At 39.9% G+C, this 20,068-nt stretch overlaps 1 protein-coding gene across 1 annotated transcript in view; it reads left to right on the top strand.

Annotated features, from left to right (window-relative positions):
* The window catches only part of SYNDIG1 (synapse differentiation inducing 1), a 925,443-nt gene that overhangs the window by 211,422 nt on the left and 693,953 nt on the right, over positions 1-20,068 (top strand). The window lies entirely within an intron of this gene.

Below are 20,068 nucleotides of genomic sequence, written 5' to 3'. Positions count from 1 at the left end.
TTGCATCTGGAGCTTCTCTATCTTTAGTACAGAAGCCCAGTATTTGCCCATCTAGTTGTAAGGGGCACAATGGGATCAGCTTCTGTTGTCCTGGGGAGAGTCCCACTGGTCCTAGGGGCAACTGCGGGCAGAGTCTTAGTCCACATGGATATCAGCGGGTTCCTTCTTCCAGTTGTCCATGGCAGGCACCTCCAGTCCCCAGCAGAAAAACACAACCAAGAGAGAGTTCTTCCTCTTGTATCAGTCCTTTTAAGTGGGGTGGAGGTTCTGGAAGCAGGGCACCTCTGACTTATCATAGGGTCCCACATCACCTTTCTGCCCCTGTTCCAACCCTCCTGCGCAGCGTTCTAGGACATTTCAAAATGGTAAAAGCCAGGAGTCCCTATTCACATCTGCTCTGGGGCCTCAGCTCCTCCATTAGCTGACATCACTGCCAGGGCATATCCCAAGAAACCTCCAAAGGGAGCGATCTTCTGTGTTGGCTCCAGAGGACTGGGCTCAGTGAGCTTGTCTGGCCCTTCCCTGATACAGTGTGGCACTGATTAACTGATGCCTATCCTTCATCCCTACCACTTTCCTCCTTAGGAGCTCAGTCAAGGGCTGTTACTTGCTCCCTTTGTGTGCCACCCTTTGTTCCTGCTGCTCGAGAGAAATTTAATTAACATGGAGCAGTAGGGTAATAAAAGGCCTGGACTCTGATCCTGAGCTGAATCAGAGAAATATGACAATACTGGATGACCCATAAGCTGTACAGATGTCTTTTTGGAACTTGAAGAAAGGATTTTCCCACACAGGTTACACCCCAATTCGACATGTCATTGATCTTTGTAGGCCAAAGGGGAGCAAAGCTGTTCTCTAAGGCAGTCTTTCCCATAGGTGTATAATGGAGTGTCACTGCAGATAAGACAGCTAGCACACTCACTTTCTCTACGAATGTACACTAGCATTATAAGGCCTACCCCAGGTCAGTATCCAATCTTGCAGGGTCCCCTCTGCACGAGACTACCTGTGCACAGTTACTGGGCTGTGCACAACAGCAGTCTCCCACGCACAGCCCATAGATGTGCACACATGTTCACGTGTAACCAACCAAGTATCCTTTACCCTTGCTGCCTTTTAGAGTCCTTATCTTAAAATGCAAAAACTGGTGGTAAACAAGCTAATTCCATTACCTGTGAGTTTATGAGTGGGTGAGTCATCAGTTGTAAGGCTCACCCATAGCAAAAAGGTCAAAAACTAGGTGGTCAAAAAACAAGGAATCTGGGCAGATTTTATGGGCAGAACCAATTTCTTTACAATCACAAATAAAGTCTACGTTTCTGCCTATATATAGATATGAAGAGCACATTTTGGACCTCAGAAAGTGAAAGAGACCATAGAAGCAAATCAAATCCATTCAACTACTAGAAATCCTGAAATAAAAAAAAACCGAAACTATGAACTAGGCCTTCTGGTGTGAGTCATTCATTAAGAATCTAGAACCATTTACCAAAAGAAAGCAAAATCCACCCAAATTTGCTGTCCTTCCAAAAAGATCTATCAGTTCATCTATTCCGAGTCTATCTTCAATATTAAGCATCATTTGGAAAGTCAACTGCGCTCCTAAAATGGTTTTATTGATTATAAGTTAATAGATTTACAACTGCAGAAAATAATTAAAATGTAACATTGTAGTCATGTGTCTATTTATCCTTGCATGTTATTACCCCACAATTGTGTAATTTTAAAAGCGAATTAAACTCACATAGTGGGAAGGGAGTCTTGACAGTTTGAGAATGCCTATAGATAGGTAAGGTTATGGAAAATCAGAATCTCTTTTCCAACCGTTCACCTTCCTGGAATTAGTTAGAAATGTGCTACCGTGAAAAACTTGAGTACTGGGTTAACAAGAAATGGAAAACTCCTAAGCTTTGAAAGGATCGCATTCTCCACAGTGAAAATATTTTTCCTGTGGAGAAAGAAAAGCGAATTTCCAATACCAAAATGAAAGGTAACTCACATAATTTTCCTCTAAATCACCTTGAAAGCTGCAGCATGTGGTGCTTTTTATATATTATGCTGAGACGTTTTATGAATACGAGTCCTACATATGCTGCAATGTATATATTATCTTCATCAACAAAAATAGAAGTGGTAATGTTAATATCACAGCAACAATAAATTGAGTGCATAATTAAAGCTATATTTTTCCATCTGACTTGTAAAATGATTCCAAAATCTTCTGCAACAAATACATAGCTGATTTTTGTGTGTTTAATTTTCCCTAGAGATTGTATTCTTCATGTTTGAAAGCATCCTACCTGTTTCGTATAAAAAAAGCTCCATTTCAAGGATTTAAGTGGTTTGAGGGAAGGGTTATAATGTGATCGTGTAGTATAAGAAATGCAGTAACTTAGTTGTACATCATAAGGGTATTGGAAATGCCTGTGAGTTCCATCACTTTACAGAGAAACAAGGCCTTCAGCATTCAGGGAGACTCACAATATGGCCAAGCGACTGCTGCTTACTTGACCATGTGTTTACAAGTAGAAAACGGTTAAATGGCACTGATTACCATGTTAGCTGAAGTTAAGGAAAAGAAGCAAATGTTTCCTGTACTACTTATCTTTACAAACACCTTCGATTTTAAAGACGTCATGCAACAAACGTAAAAATATGATAAAGTCTCTTCAATATTCAAAATGGTGTTTCTAAGCTCATGTTTGAGAACTGCCACATTTAATAAATATATCTCAATGCAGGGATGTATCGAATGATATCACTGTATTGAGATGTATTTATTAAATGTGATAGTTTTCAAACATAAACTTAGAAACACTTATGCCTCTCCTTGTTATGACAGCATATGATTAGTTAACCAAGAGGCAAGTCAGTTGTCATGTGCATTTCTGGGTGGCCTAGGTTGTGAATATACATGGAACAAAGTAATAGTTTATTCAATGAAACACAAGAGAAGATTTTGTACAGCACATAGCGTGAACTCATGATATTGAAGGAAAGGGAGGCCAAGAGAAATAAAGCAATTGTCTAGGATCACACAGTTCGGTCAAGTTAGGAAGTCCGATTGTTCTCAGGTTTTCTGGTGCAATTGAGCCACTGGATGGGTTTTCTTTCCTTGTCTCATTTTACATCTCAAAGTGAATGCTTTGTCTTCAATTCTTAGGTCATGAGGTTAGAGCATGAGCAGCACACAAAAGGCATAAGAAGACTCGACTTGGTTTGAGCTTTATGATCCAAATTTGCCTCAAACTGAGCCGGGAAAGATTGACTTGAGCCTTCAGTGGCCGACCAACCTCTTTTACAGTTATGTGGATAAAGGCTTGCAAAGATGTTGCTTTCACCATGATTTATAATTTGGTAAAGCAGGAATACCAACACCATAGTGCGCCACAGTTCAAGACTCATTATGTCCAGATTGGTCACTTTCTCACTGCACCATATTTTTGGTGAGCTGACTTTAAGGCTGGCTGTTCCCTCCCAAGAGAGTATAATTAATTGATTGTTGGGCTACAGTACTGTTTTCTTATCACACTTACTACCAGTGTTTAATTTAAAATGTTCCTTTCTCTATTTAAATTAAAAAAGGAGCCAAGCACTGAAATATGTTCTGAAAGTGATTACCCAAGAGGGCACAATTTGTAACAAGGATAGGCTGAGAGTTACTAAAAAACAACATGCCTCCTGATTCAATGGTTTCTATGTTTATGAGAAACAAGATAAGATTTCATTAAATGCAAGCATATGCTAATGTTTATGTGTATATAATGCTTATATTTACCTGGATGTACTGTTGTATTATATTTGGCTGCTTAATTTTGTAAAATGCAACAGGAATCAAAGTATGGATGCATGTTTATCAGTTAAATATATGTGGAAATATACCACATTGTGACTCCATTTATTTTCAAAACACAAAATAAATATGGATACATACCAATGCGATTGCCCCAAATAAAAAATATGGCTAAATACAGATGGAAATATATTCCATAAAACCGAGAGCCCTAATCATAGGCTACCATAGCTTGAAGTGCTTCCTTCTTTTTCTTGACTCACAAAGCTTGTCAACAAATTGTAAGGTTTTGTCCTGGCAAATGAAACAAAATGTTGTACAGTTGGAGTGTCACTTTATAGAAGCACCCCATCCATCTAGCATTCAACTCGTTTTGCTCCCAATTTAAATGTTAGCATTCGGAACTTCAAAGAAAATTGCTCCGCTAGGAAAGCAGCCACCCTTATTGTTGTACAGATATGTCAATACGTCACAGAAGTGACAATGTCAAAGGATCTTTTAAATCTGTTTGAGTGAAACGGATGAAGGAAAGAGGTGGGCTATCACCAGCAGAGTGGCAAGTGTATACTAGATGTTGCAGATAGCCAACTGAATAGAATTGTTCAAAGTCACAAGGGGCCAGATGTATCAAGCAATTTTGCATTCGCAAAAGTTGCGAATCTCAAAATTGGGTCGTTTGTGAATGCAAAAATGCCTTCAAAGATGTATGAAAGGTATTTGTTGTGCAAATTTAAGGAATCGCAAAAATAGCGATTCCTTAAAATTGAGACCCCATTTAGAGAATCGCAAATTGCGATTCTCTAAATAGGAAACTGCAAATAGGGAATTGCTATTTGCGATTTCCAAAGCACATGTATCAAGCATTTCCTAAACGCGAATTGGGCATTTAGGAAATGCAACTACCACCAAATCCAATTTGGTGGTAAGCATGTGCAATTTTTAAAAATGCATTATAAATGCATTTTTTAAAATGAAATGTCGCCATAGGGCAAGTGTGCACTTCACATGTCCGCAAATATTTTTTAGGCCCCCTTTTATGCACCTTGGGTACGCAGTACCTAATTTGCCATTTCCTAACTGGAATTCACAAATTAGTCAATGCAAAACCATTCACACCTATGGGCCGACAGGCTTATAGGGACGAATGGAGTCTCGTTCCCTAATTGCGATCGAAAATAGCGACTGCAAATTTTCAAAAATCGCTATTACTGACTTGCAATTTTCATACATCCCATTTTGCATTTCTTAAATAACGATTTCTTAAAATTGCTATTTAAGAAATGCAAACCGGGAGCTTGATACATCTGGCCCTATGTTTCTTAACAGCCTCAGGTAAGCCATTTTTCCTTTTCTATTGAGGTCCAAATTTTGATCTTGGGAAAAGTGGTAGAGCATAGGATTTTAAAACTAATTCCATGTCCATTTTTGGTAGGCTGGAAAATTCCACACCATCCTATAACATTTTCCATACTCTACTCTGTATTTCTGACAGCATACAGTTGTCCTTATCCTGGGTGAGAGCCCTTTTGGTAATTGCACAATGGCAATTGAAAAAAGAAACATGGTGCACTTTCTGAAGTGTGTGGAAGAACTGTAGCAGAAGATTGAACCCGTTTCAAACTCTTCTGACAAAAGATGAACTAGTCATCGAACATCAAAGGTATTCATCACCTCTCTACAAAACCAACCTGCATGATCAACTACAGAACATTGTATAGCTGTGCCTGGGATATGACCACCTTTTGAAAAACCTGAACAAAAGACCTATTATTAAATTCCTGGCCGAAACAAGTAAATTCCTAATGCTGCGCCAAATCTTTTTTGTCTTTAACCTAGGATGTTTTTGAACTATGGAACTGGCAGAACTCACAGTAGGAAAATTAACAAAAGATAACTACATTGCCCTTCAGACTAAATATCATATTAACCTAGTTAATTCACATCAGGACAAAAGCAAAATATTTAAACATCAATTTCCCATTTATAAAAAAGGTAAAACAGATATTGGACATCTGTCTTGTAATTTTTCTCTTGATTGTTAATATCAAAATGTCCTGGCACATTAATAAATAAAACAAATGTAGCTTTATACAGGGCACCCCCTTCTGCTTAGGTTGATTTGCAGTAATTATTATATATATGAATAATACCATTTTATGAGGAGAATACAGTGGCATCGGCCTGTTTGTCAGACCCTGGGCCACAGCAGGTATACACTTGGGGCCGGATTTAGATCTTAACGGGAGTCCCGTAGTCCTGCTGTGGCGGTGGTTCAAAGTACTTCATCAAGCTGACAGACTATAGCAGCTGAACCTCGATCTGCATTAAGAGAGTGGAGTCTGCCGTGTACTCAGTCTATGGCTGCTGATGGGGCGGAAGCCAATGCTAGCAGATGATGCCATGCTGCTGACTAGAACAGGCATAGCGGTGCAGTGTCTTTTGGATTGTTTTGTGGATTTTGCAAACTCCCTTCATGAACCACACAAAATTTCACCTTATGGTTATGGGCCCTAAGCAGAAAAATAATAACCTTAAAAAATGTTTTGAGGTGCGGTTGAAATTATGAGGGTTAATGCATTTTCATATCTGGGAGTGCTCTTTGATGAGACGGGCTCATGGACAGCACTAAGGATGGTTAGGAGAAATGCCATAGCCAGTTTGCAACTGCTGTCTTCTATTCAGCTACCAGACTGGGTGCCAAACCTGTTCAGGCCCTTCTGAAAGTGTTTCACTCGAAATTTATTTCTTTAAGCAGTTATGGATGCAATATATGGGGCTGTAAGATCATGTCTGAACTGCAGGTTGTATAGAACAACTGCTTGAAAAGATTGATAGCGGCTCCTCAGTCCATTGCCTCTTATATTGTTCATGTAGAACTGGGCGCTGATTATATCTTTGATTTTCTGGCTTTGTGCTCGGTGGTTAGGTGGCTCAGGATTTGGAGCAATCCAGAATTAACATTAAATTAAATAATTATCAGGGAATGTCTATCTCTGGAGAAGAGAAGTAGTATCCGGTGTCTTGGGTCAACATGTACGATGATCCAGTTTTGCGACTTGCAAACTGCGAGTCGCAAAAACAGATGTAGAACAGTGTCAATGACACTGTCTGGGATTCGCAATGGGGTCCCAAATCACCTACCTCATAAATATTCATGACGTAGGTTGCAATTTGAGACCCCGTTGGGAATGGCAGCACTCACAAGGGATGGTGGTCTGCTGGTGTCAGCAGCCCAGCATGTCTATCACTGCTTTTAAATAATGCTGTTTTTTTAAAAAAAATGCAGCCTGTTTTCCTTAAAGGAAAATGGAATGCATTTCGAAAAAAAAAAATGAAAAGTTTTCTTTTCATTTATTCAGAGCAGGCAGTGGCCCGTGGGACCACCACCTGCTCTGAAAAAATGTTTTCAGATGCATTCACAAAGGGGAAGGTGTCCCATGGGGACCCCATTCCCTTTTACGAATGGGTCAGCATTAATTTGAAATTGGTACTAACTGCAATTGTTTTGCGACCGCATTCGCGGTCACAAAACAATCATACATATCATTTGGATTCGGTATTAGGAAGGGACGTCCTTGTCACGCCCCTTCCTAAGTCCGAATTGCAAAACCCAAACTGCAATTTGGTAATGAGTTACCGAGTTGCAGTTTGGGCTTTGTACATCCCAAAAAGCATTTTTCAAGTCGCCAACGGGTCGATTCTTCAAATCGGCTCCTTTGAGACTCGAAAAATGCTTCGTACATCTGGCCCTTGATTACATTAGGTTGGGCATGGTCAAGCTGAGCTGCCCCGAATTGTATAGCTCCCAGAATCAATCCTTGGCCCAGGCTGAAAGAGAAGCTAGAAAGCTAGTCAAACACTCTGTTAGGGCACATGTTTTATTAAAGTCTGGCCCTGCAATCGAGCCCTATTTATATCCAGTGACCATCCCTCAATATCGGTTCCTTGTAAGTAGATTTAGGTTAAATCTTTTGCACTGGCTATTAGCCTACCCTTTGCCTGGAACATGGTGGCTAACCTGGACCTTTGTAGTTATGATAATTACTCACCCCAAGACTCACTATGGATGTTGTCATGTTTTGTGATTATTGTTCATTAAGACAAAGATACATTTTCCCATTGTTAAAAGGGATTGACTTTGTAGACGCCAGACCTGCTCTTTTATACTAAAGATGATGTCCAATATCAAAGTATGTTTTAATATAGCGGGATTTTTAATGGGGGACTTACGATTAAGGAAGAGAGTCATCCAGACACAACGGCGGGTTTGTAGTCACAATGATATTGCCATTTCAGCTCGACCAGAAGGAGTACCGTATATATCTGTATGAGTTTGTTGTGTTCATGAATTTTATGTCACATTTTTAATAGCTGTTAATCTCTTTTTTACAACTTTAATGAATTGAATAAAGATTATTTGATGATGATGATGATGACACACACACTGCACCCACTCCAGCTCCCTCTCCCTCCCAAAGCCTATCCTCTCCCAACCCCTTCTATCCCTTTTTCTCCATATGCCTTTTCAAAATACCTGGCCCTGGCCCTGCCTCTGACTCCAAAGAAATCCAATCCCACCCCCTCCAAGAAACATCATTGAGGTGCCTGCTCTGCCCACTACGGGCTGTATCACACATACGGTGCATTTTCCTTGTTTGCTCTAGGCACACCTTTCAAAAGGTGTGCCTGGTGCAAGCAAGGAAAATGTACCATATTAGCATTATTGTACTGCTCCTAGGGCAGCCGCAAACTTGCACTGCTCTGGGGGCAGGGCATTGATGTGAAAAATTGAGTGAGTGCTTTGCTTTAAAGCTGCTCCATTTTTCATTGTGCAGGCCACAACCTGCATGCATTTTAAGGGGATTAGAGATTTGCAGTGAGTGACCACACCCACTTGCAAGGGGATGTCTGGGGGGTCCATTGGACCCCTTTTCCCTCCTCAAGATGGCTGCAATCAGCGGGCACACTGTCAGTGCGCCTCCTGACAGCTTCTTTGCCTCTGTGCCAGCATCTACAATACAGTGCAGGCACAGAGGCAAAGAGATCCCTTTCACTTGATTGGGACCACGCCACCATGCAGATGAGGGATTACACTGGGCCACCTCTGTAATATGGCCCCTGATGCCCCTTACTGGAGAAGTTGTACTTGACAGTGTACTTAGGAGGCAAGCTCCCAAGTAGGGCCTGAAGCCCCTAGATGAACTCTATTGATAATGGACACTATGGACAATTCCCTTTTATTATTTTTTTGATTTAAAGATGAGAGAAGTATCTCATTCTTTGATAACATTTCATTTATTTTCACTACCTTTGTCCTGGCATTATTTTTCAATTATTTGTAATTGATTGCTGACAATGTTTTTGACACAGATGTGTGTAACATAAACTTATTTTCTTTTCTGACAATGACAAACACAGTATTTATTTTTTACTTATGTATGTAGTGCATACATTAGTGTTGGACATTTGTGATGGACATGTTAATTTTGGTGCAAGCATCATGATAATTGACTCTCACACCAAGATTAAACATGTGTACATTTTTGTAACTTGTGAATGCTTCTGTGTTTATTTTAAAATGATGTGTTAATAATAAACATGTATGCATTACACATGGTAAATAACACTTTTGAGTTCAATGAAACCTAATGGCTAACAGAAATTGAACACGACAAGGGGAAGTGTGACATTAATACATCTATGGTATGTTTGAAGTTTACAGGTGACATTGGTTGTACATTTTGTGTAAACCCACTTGTTTCATTGTATAGTGCACTTACTGCATCATATTGAATGTATGTAGTTACAATGGTCTGTACACTTTATGTATATGATATGGTAGTTTAGGGAAAATAATTACAAACACCTGTATGGACACATTTGGAATTGGGGATTAATGTAACTTTTTTGTGTTGGTGTCTATTGGCATAAAGGCACTCAATACCAGACTTGTGAGTGTTAATAATATATAGAGGTGTGTTTTTTAAGTTTCAAAAACTACCACACATATCTATGGCACATCATTGTACTATTGCTTGCAAGTATTCTTTAAGCACGCACAAGTCCAGAGCCAAACAGTCACTTACCTTCAGTTCCGATGACAACGGGGTTTATTTGCATCATGGACCAGTATCAGTAGCTAGACCATGGTGATTGGATCCATGGTGACAAGGGAAGTGAACAAAAGAGAAAATTTTAATTTTCGGCCTTTTATCCCTTCCAATTCGCCAAGTCAGGTGTGGAAGTTTAACCGACACAGTCGCATCTATGAGAAGGCAGATCTTGATTGGCCTGGAGGTAAAAGTTACTGTGGTCCTGCCACCAGCCACTTTTTCCTTAGCTGCTGTTGATGCAGGTGTAAAAAAACTGGCATTGACGGCGATTCACTGATGAATTTTATTCTATTGGCCCACCAGCATCTAAATAGAGCAGACGGGCCGCCTAGTTGGAGGGCGGATTATCCAGTGGAAAACCGACAGCAGGAACAATTCTGCCAAGATCTAAATCAGGCCCTTAGATTTTATGTCTTACACTTGTATGCAGGCATTAATAAATGTGCATGAAAATAACTTCATGGCTCAACTAGTGGAACCGATCATTGGGTTGAGTGAGGCTACACAAGGGCATGCACACAAAGGCTGAATTTTAAGAAGAAAATCAGGCAAACAGACAGTGACCACAATGCCCATGACATATTTCCATTGCAGAAATTATACATGCACAACAAGTCCATATGCTCACCACAAAATATCTGGAAATGAACATTATAACATACCTGCATTCATCATCCTCACCCCTGATCTGCAAGGAAAGGCTTCTGCCTATAACAACACTCCACCACTACACTAGCATGGATAGCACAGATGCGTTTATTAACTGACTCGTTAGTGTAAGAAAGCATAACATCTCTGACACCACTAACATGGATCCATGCCAGCAAGAGGAATTCATGTGTGAGATAAAGTGTCTCTCTCTCTCTCTCTCACACACACACATACACGCACACTCTCTTGTGGTATTATCTGCTCTGTATAAAATGAATATATACTTATTACAGCTGTTCATATTTCATTTATAATCACTGTCTAGGAAAAACTATTTTGTTCTGTTATATTGTTATGTCAGTAATGAAAACATTTTTTATTTAATAGCAATTATTAAATGGTATTGCTGTGGGTGAGCTTGCTCCAGCGGCACAGCGCCGAACTACCCACCCATTTAGAGCGAAGGGTTGGGTGGGTTTTCTCTGCTCCTCACTGCTGGGAAAAACTTGGCCTTACCGGACAGAAATAAAAGAAAAATGAATGCCACACCCTGGGAGAACCCTCTCATGGTGTTGTGTCATTAGTTTTCCTTGTTTTTCAATAACAGACTCCTATTTTGGGACATAGTTTTGAAAAGCAAAACCATGTGGTGCGGGGCCACATGAAAGATGATTATCATCCATTAAACTTGTAACTACTTCTGACACTGACCAACGGTGCAGACTGCCCGTCAGACTCTGAATCAGCCCTATAATCTAGTTGTATCTTCTATCCGTTCAGTATTTTTCATCAGCCTGGTCACCAAAACTACCACATATTTTTAGGTATGATTATCGTTAATACATATTTATTTTTCATAACATTAAAATGATTATGGTTAATTATTATTATTTTTTTCTCATAAGAATGCAATTCCAAATGGGCTTGGTTGAGTGCTAGTAGATATATTATTTATTATCTTCAACAAGGTCATCACAAAGTTGAAAAATGCAGATATTTATTTTAGAAATGTACCTGTGTTAAACAAAAAGTGACGGAGCCAACTGTGATGGAAAATATAGAGGGAGAGAAGAAATACGTTCCCTTTTGTATCCTTCTTTCTTTGCACCTTATGATAACTGCACACTATTTATATGAATATGGTAGGTCTGAATAATCAATCCATACACATGGCATCCAAGAGCATCTGGAAAGACCAAAGACTGTCATGATTCAGTTAAGTAAAGAGTTGAATGACCATGCAAAGTACACAAACAAAAAGATTGTATGAAATGCAGCAAGTGCCAACACGTACACCTCAATAGCACAACTAATAATATCCCCAAAAAATACATTACGAACAGGAAAGAAAATTCATTCAAGAAACAATGACCCTAAAAGGAATAATGAATGAATGAATGAATGAATTAATTAATTAATTAATTTATAGGGATGTATAAAGCGCACTGTCACTCAAACAAATGAGCATCCTGGCACTAGTGTGTGATTTAAATGAGGGAGTAGCAGAGCTCATCAGAGGCTTGAAACACCCACGTCTTCAGGGTCTTTTTAAAAGTCTCTTCCAAGTTTATAAATCAAAACTACATTGGCAATCCATTCCATGCCTTCGTACATTTTACTGTAAGGGATTTTCCGCCTCTGGTTTTTAATCTAAACTGGTGGGGGTAGAGTGGCTTCAGAAAATTTGCATTTGAGGATCTCAATGCTCTCAGGGACTCATAGGGGGTCATTATGACCCGGCGGTGAGTGGTAATGTAGCGGCAGTACCGCCAACAGGCTGGTGGTACATACCGCCACATTATGAGAATGGCGGGTTGGCTGCAACCAACCCGCCAATTCTCCACTCAGACCGCCATGGCGGTAGCAGCCGCCGGGCTGGAGATATCAATCTCCAGCCCGGCGCCCGCTATACTACCGCCAGCGGCATTTGGAGCCAGCCTACCACCATGGTTTTCATGGCGTTAGCAATGCCACGAAAACCATGGTGGTAGGCCCCACCAGTGACAGGGAATTCCTTCCCTGTCACTGGTAGACGGCTCACCCAACCCCCCAAACACTCCCCAGACGCCCCCCATAACCCCTCTTCCACGCTTCCCCCTTCCTATCCCCCACTACCCCATACACGCACACATACGCAGACACGCACCATGCATACAGCCACTCACTCACACTGGCATACACGCATTCATACACGCATACATCCAGTCATGCTCGCACACATATGTACACACATTCACACTGACATGCAGACACGCACTCACATTAACATTCATACACGCATTCACACACATGCATGCACCCACGCAAACAACACTACACACACAGACGCATTGACACACACACTCACACATTCATGCACACATATATCCCCATCCCTCTGCATACAAACACACACGCACACAGACATACAGACCCATCCCACACCCCTTTCGGATGGTCTACCTACCTGTCTCGGACAGGTTGTCATCCGGGAGGTGATGGGCGTTGGTGTTTCTACCGCCAAAACTGCACCGCACCACCGTTCAGGAAACCACTGCACCGTATTACATGTCGTAATACGGCAGGCAGAGTCCTGTTCTGCATGGCGGTGCTGGCAGTGCAAACTCCTCTCTTCTGCCTTCGGCGAGGCCGACAGTGTCAGATTTCCACCCATAAATGGGCAGAAATCCAACTTAACTCGTAATATGGCAGTCTTTGGACTGCCAACACTGGCGATCTTCTGGTGCCCGCAACTTCGGCGGTCTTGTGAAAAGAATGGGTTCTTGTGTAATGTAACCCATGCTCATGTAAAGCACTGTAATACCTTGTATCAAGTTTGCACTACATTAACTCTATTTCAAGAGGCACAATTTACATCCAATGGCTAGATGTTTTTTGCCATCAAGCATGAGGCTGTAAAGTGCCTGGGACTGGAGTGACTACTCTTTTTCTGCCATTTTGGAGACAACACTTTTCACCATCTTCTTGCCGAGAACTAACCTCTTGCTTGGTTGGTGACTCTCCGGAGGTTATCAAGAGCAGGTGCTTTTGCCTAGTGTTAAGCTCTACTCAAGTCAATTGGTTAATGCATCCACTGCAGAGGGCTTGATAGAATGAGAATATCACAAATTACAATCCAGACATAGCTTTTTTACCTCTTCATCTCTGCAAGGTTGATGCAAATGAATTATAGCATTGTTGTTAATAATGGCTCCTGCTTTGCAGTGCTATGAAATAGCAGAACCAAGTGCTATATAACAAACCGAGTTATTCCCAGCATGCCCTAACACGCACCAGACAAAGAATCTTACGGGAGAGGATGTGGTGTAAGGGCCAGAACTTCCGACTTTGGTGCTGAGGAACACAGCTCCACTCTCTGAGCCGGCTCAACATCTTGTGATTCTGGGCAAATCACTTACTCTCCCCTTGCCACTAAAAATGAATATGTTCTTGTGTAATGTCACTGGTGCTCATGTAAAGCACTGCAATACCTTTGTATCGAGTTTGCGCTATATAAAACTTCAAAAAATATAAATAAATAAATTGCTCCAATACCTTCATGTTGAGTTTGTGCTGTATAAAACTGCAAAAAAAAGTAAAAAAGACCCTACATACATCGCAAAGAAACAGCAAGATGCCCAAAAACAAGGAACAGAAAGGAACAACATAACACCATGAGCGCAAAATGACAAGGGCAAATAAACAATTAGTGCATCACACTAAGGCATCTCACTGATTGTGCAATAACCATGTAACAGGGTCAGTATCCAAGGCAGTAACAAAACAGCCTCAAGGTGTGACGCATTTACCAATGACATCAAGGGATTTTTGAAAGGCAGGCCCAGGAATGAATTAAAGTGATGGACATGAGGTGGGTGTGGTTAAAGCCCAAAGAATAGAATTCAACATGTCGAGAAGAGCAGTGCTTGTGCACTGCTGTGCTCGATCTAATGATGTCTGGTATGTCAGAACCAGAATTTTGTTGTAGTTGCTCCCTACCAATGCCATTGTGGTCCTCCCCTATAACAGTAATTACTTCAAATTTGATACCAACATTTTGCCTTGGGTGCTCCCATCTCAAACATTTCCTCCAGTATGCCATCATCAACCTTTTTCATAAGTGCCCTGCCTATATGTCAAAAATTACCTCTGGTGTGCCAGAAGAAGTATTTTGTTATAGGTGCCTGTCATGCTAAGAATTAACTCCATCACGCCAGCATCATGGGTGCCGCCATAAGCCAAAAATTACTTTAGAATTCAGGATCAGCAGCAGACTCGGAAACATAACTCAATATTGTTTTGCCCACTTACATTCACTCACTCACAATCATTCCCAGAGTCATTCTCTCACTCACTCATTTACACTTATATATTCATTTGCTTACTCATTCATTCTCACTCCCTTGCACTCACTTTTTCTCCCACTCATTCATTCTTGTTCATTCTTGAATAGTTGTGTCCCTGATTCCTTTCTGAACTACAGGAACCTTGAGTGTGAATGGACATTATCAGCTTTTCAAGTATAAATAGTGTTTTTTTAACAGCATTGAGTTCAAAATATTGACCTGCCACAAGATTAAAATCAAGTACCACACTATCATAAGGTAAGTATGTAGCTAAGTATAGATTTGCAATTCTTAATTCCACATATGTGTACTGTGATGACATATACTTTCCAGGTGTGTTACTGTGGAAATAATAGTTAATCTACAGTTATAATATGATGGTAGTCACTATTCATCATTCAATATTATTCCAGGTCTATATTTTGTCACTTGATCCAAGAGCATACAATATGCATTAAAGAGAAACGTTACAGATACCAAAAACATGAATGACTTACACAGACATACAGTAGCGACAAACTACTTAAGTGATTCTACTGCAAACATCTAGACTGATTATTACATCTGGAAGATCATTTCCTGGACGGTAGAAGGCCTTGAGAAAAAATACATGACAAAGAATTGTTGACAGGCTTTGAAGTCTGGATGTTATTGCACTCCAAGAAACGTGGGTTGTTAATGATGTTAGCATCCTGGCCTAAAAGTATTTAATAGAATTGCAAAGGCAAGTCTGTAAGGTGGAGCAAGTGATGGCTTATTTCTCACATAAAAGAATCTCTGGTATCAATAAAAAACAAAAAATGTAGGCAGATCATCTAATTTCAGAGTGATATCACTATGGCCTGGGAAAACCAAAAACGGAAACATCTTCAAAGAGTATAATAATAAATAGTTCTGTTCAACTGAGCTTATCCCATTGTCGAAGAGATATAAATGAGTCTCGATACAAGTATAAAAATGAATATGGAAAATAAGGGCAGCTTTTCTATTGAATTGGGAACTTTACCCCAAAATTGACTTACCCAGATGACGTTTCCTGAAAAATTGAAAATAATATTAAGTGGGATATACCACCACTATCTCTGGTATTCTGTTAAAAGAGAAATATATAGAACTAGACCAGAAGGGTCTGAATGGAAGGTTTAAGGCAGACCATCCGCTAAACTACATGAGGATTCACAAAAGTCACCAGTCCTTAATTGAATGGCCATTTATTGTAGAAAATACTTCCTTTAGTTTGACTTTCTATATCGACCAGAGTGTTCACTATCCCCACAAATTTTGTTCTCACTTAAAGTAAGCAATCAATGATGATGACAGAAGAAGTGATGCTAAGGGAGAGAAGAAAAATTGATTGGAGTAATGAGATTTAGGAACATGATTAACACAGAAAAATGTTGAAGTAATAAAGCACAATGTACAGCATGAATTGAAGAGCCCTAAACTTAAAATGGAATCCATCAACAATTTACTTAAAAATAGTAAATTGACATAGCTCAAGCAATATACTTCCAACAATTGTTTTGATCGAGAAGTAACAAAGAAAATAAAACTTTATGGAGCAACCATGAGGAAGGCAAGAAAGTAGGGCTCAATGCATCCATCAAAAACATTAGAAAGCATCTGAAACAGTAAGCAAACCTTCAACCTCACGTGGTATACATAAAAAGAAGAAATTCAGAAATTGTGAAATAATGCAGAAAGAAATTATATTTTATTATTATAAGAAGTTCTGGAAATGAGTAACTTGCTTAAGCATCATGTGTAAGATAGTGTAACATATTAGTGTAAGATCATGGGCCTCCAAAAGAGTATACCAATGGAAGTAATATAATTGTAAACTGATATTATGGGCCTGATTACGACCTTTGTGGATGGGATATTCCATCACGAACGTAATGGATATCCCGCCCACTGTATTACAAATTCCACCACATCTTATGGAACTTGTAAAATGGCGGGTGGGATATCCATCACAAACGTGACGAAGTATCCCATCCCCCAAGGTCGTAATCAGGCCCTATGTCAGTTGTGAGTAGAGCAATTCAATCATTGCTATGCTGGCTTGATACATTCAGCACCTCATTCAATCTCAAAATGGATTCTTTACATTCAACAACAGATCGGTGCATTACAGCTGATATAAAAAGGAATGTGAACTACCGACTAATAAATTGGATCTTAAAGGCACTCTAGCGGAAGAAAGAATATCAACAAATGTAAAAAAAGTATCCATCACAAAATACTTAAAGATCCCATCTCGAAGATGATAGTATAAGAGAAAATAGAACCTTGTAGCTTCAAAGCGAACAATCATGGATTATTCATGATACCTTCAAGGAAGGTATTCAATCCAAAACATTGATTCTTGCACAATTTAATCAAGTGCCAACATGTAAGGTGAGGAATAGATGGCTGAGAAGACAGAAGTTACCGACTGGGCAAGGTCAACACAGAACCCCACTTACATAGTATATTTCAACACTTAAAGGTGATAAATATTTAAGACCAAACTATTCTGGCTGTGTTAAGATTGATGATAACGAAATAGTTGAAAATGTTATAAATGGTAAAAACGTGTTGCTTACTTAGCAATTGTAAAGAAGTGGTTTCATTATTTTGTATTGCAACCTTTTACTTTTTACCTCCCCCCAAACATCTACTCATGGATTGTGTAAAAAGATATATGTAATAACTCTGACAGATGTAAAGGCAATGAAACATTTCAGCATAATAAAAAAGACAATTCTTAGAATCAATTACCCAGAATTGAATCAATTACCCATAGCTGCTTGTAGTTACTCTTGTTTCGGTATGGGCTTGGAAAAAGACAGTGCAACATTTAGAGTGTTGTATCATGCCCAGACAACAATTGACATCCAATAAATGCTCATTCATAAATTGAGAATCAAGACCAAATTAACTTGCATAGTGTGTCATTGGCAACATTGTAACAAAAGGTACATACTGTACACAAAAGAAAAAGATACAACAGAGCCTTTTGGTATCATGCAGATTCCTGCCAGGTAAAGAGAGTGTTCCGGGGTACCCAAGAAAAAGAGAGCATGAGAAGTAATCCTGAAATCCAAAAGATTGTAGGATTCAGATTAGCAAGAAAACAATCAATCTGTAGATAGAGATCGTCCAGATAACCCCGTTCACTCCTCCTAGCTGGGTGGCCCTGCTCCAACCCACCCCTGTAGGAGGGTCCAGATATGTCTCCCCTTATCCTAGTTTTCCTTCCTTTCTTAATATACAGGGTACTTTCAGGAATGTATAATGATAACAGCCGGGCTAGCCATTGATGGAATGTCAGGGGTAAGAATTACTGCCATGTCTATAAAGACCAAAAAAGTGCAGACCTTGCAACCCCTTAATTATGTACACCGAGCACCATTAGCTAAGGGGTCATGATCATATCCACCGCTAGCACATTTTTCATAAACCTTGGGGCATCTGCTAAGAACATGAATGAGATCCACCCCCTAGCGTTGACACCAGGGGCAGCAGCAAGTACCTGCCTCTCCTCCCTTTTTGGCAATTTTGGCTGGCGTGTGGTACAGGTCAAAAATTGTTTTGTATTGCTACACCTGTAAACCAGCAAACAGCAGCAAGGTTTGGCCAAGCTCCAGGGATTCATAGAAACTACAGTCTGTAGAGCCTAGTTTCTTCTGCCACTTTCCAAGATACTTTTCTAAGTCATCAGACGTATAAACCCTAGAAGCCCATAGATTTGACTAATTGTACAACTGGCATTGCTCCACACCATCCCCATTAATGCACTTTTGGAAAAGCCAATTGGACCCTCTCCTTCTTTTCCAAGAAAATCCCTGATCTGTAGATATTTGAAGAAGTCCTTCTTATCAATCCTGAACGCCACCTGTAGTTCTTCAAAGAAGCAATCCTGTCTTGCATGAAAAGATCCCATAATCTCTTTATATCCCGGGCCTCCCACCAAAGGCAATCAAGATCATGAAATATTGCTGCAAACATAGTGGTTTCCCATAATGAGGTTTAATTCTTAAATCTTCCAAGCCCTATTTTTTGGCTGCACAAAGAGTTTTGAACCAAACCTTCTTAAAATAGCTTGGCTCGACAATCCCTATAAAAGAGCCCCTAGCATCTTCCCCCAGTAAAAGCTTTTCATTGGGGGGAATGTTCTCTCCCCTCTTGCCATCTTCCTCATTCCTGCCGATAAGAGAGTACAGATACTGGAGGGCAACTACTCAATAATAATATTTAAAATTTGGAACTGCCCAACCACCTCTGTCGCTTGGATGCATCAGATATTTTATTGCCCTCATGGTTTTAGCATACGACAATACATATGCTTGCCAGATCTTCCATAACTTTAAACCAGCAATTTTTAAAAACCAGAGGGATCGCCCTAAAGTGATGTAGAATCTTCAGCAAAAAAAGCATCTTTATGACATTACAGTGACCCATAATTTTGACAGGTCTAGGTTGTCTCTTTTCCATAGATCCCCTTTGCTTTATGGATTACCAGGACCAAATTGGACTTGACTATTTGATCTTTGTAAAGTTTTAAGTGATGTTAGCATTTTGGTTAACTAATTGTCGGTCTTACCTATCCGTTTATAAGGTTTGTATTAAATTGCTCTTTATGCTATTCATGTGGACCCTGATCTTGGTTAATTTTCACAGTAAAGAAAGTTTTTATGTTGTATTTGTGAACAAAATGTGGCATTACGAAGTCTGCTTGAAAACTGATGAAATATTTAACTCATGTGAAGAAGAGTTTTTATTTTGTAGCAGCTTCTGTGATAGTTGTTTCTTGCCTTGGCTGTAGTATTATGGAGAAGAGTGTCTTTTGTTCCTTTGGGTCATCACGTGAACAAATGGGATCTTTGTCACCTGAAACATTTTGGAAGAGGTAGTTTGTTAGGGTGCATGGTTAGTGGGAAGGTCGTTTCCATGCCGCTTTTCAGAGTTACAACCAGGCAGTTGAGGAGTTTGTTAACATTAGTTGTTTGTAGTGTGGTTGATAAGGTGAAGAAGCCTTACTGAATGTAGACATGGGAATATTCTGAAAGAGCAGAACTGTCAATATTTAGGTTTTTTGGGGTTGCCTCCTTTGGGTAGACAAATCATGATGAAATGATACCAGTACAGTGAGATTATTTGCCCAGTCCATTGGTATCAAATATGACAGGTGAATGATACGG

This window comes from Pleurodeles waltl, chromosome 5 (genome assembly GCF_031143425.1).
Source record: "Pleurodeles waltl isolate 20211129_DDA chromosome 5, aPleWal1.hap1.20221129, whole genome shotgun sequence".
Classification (NCBI taxonomy): Eukaryota; Metazoa; Chordata; class Amphibia; order Caudata; family Salamandridae; genus Pleurodeles; species Pleurodeles waltl.
This window is presented reverse-complemented; position numbering and strand designations above follow the sequence as displayed.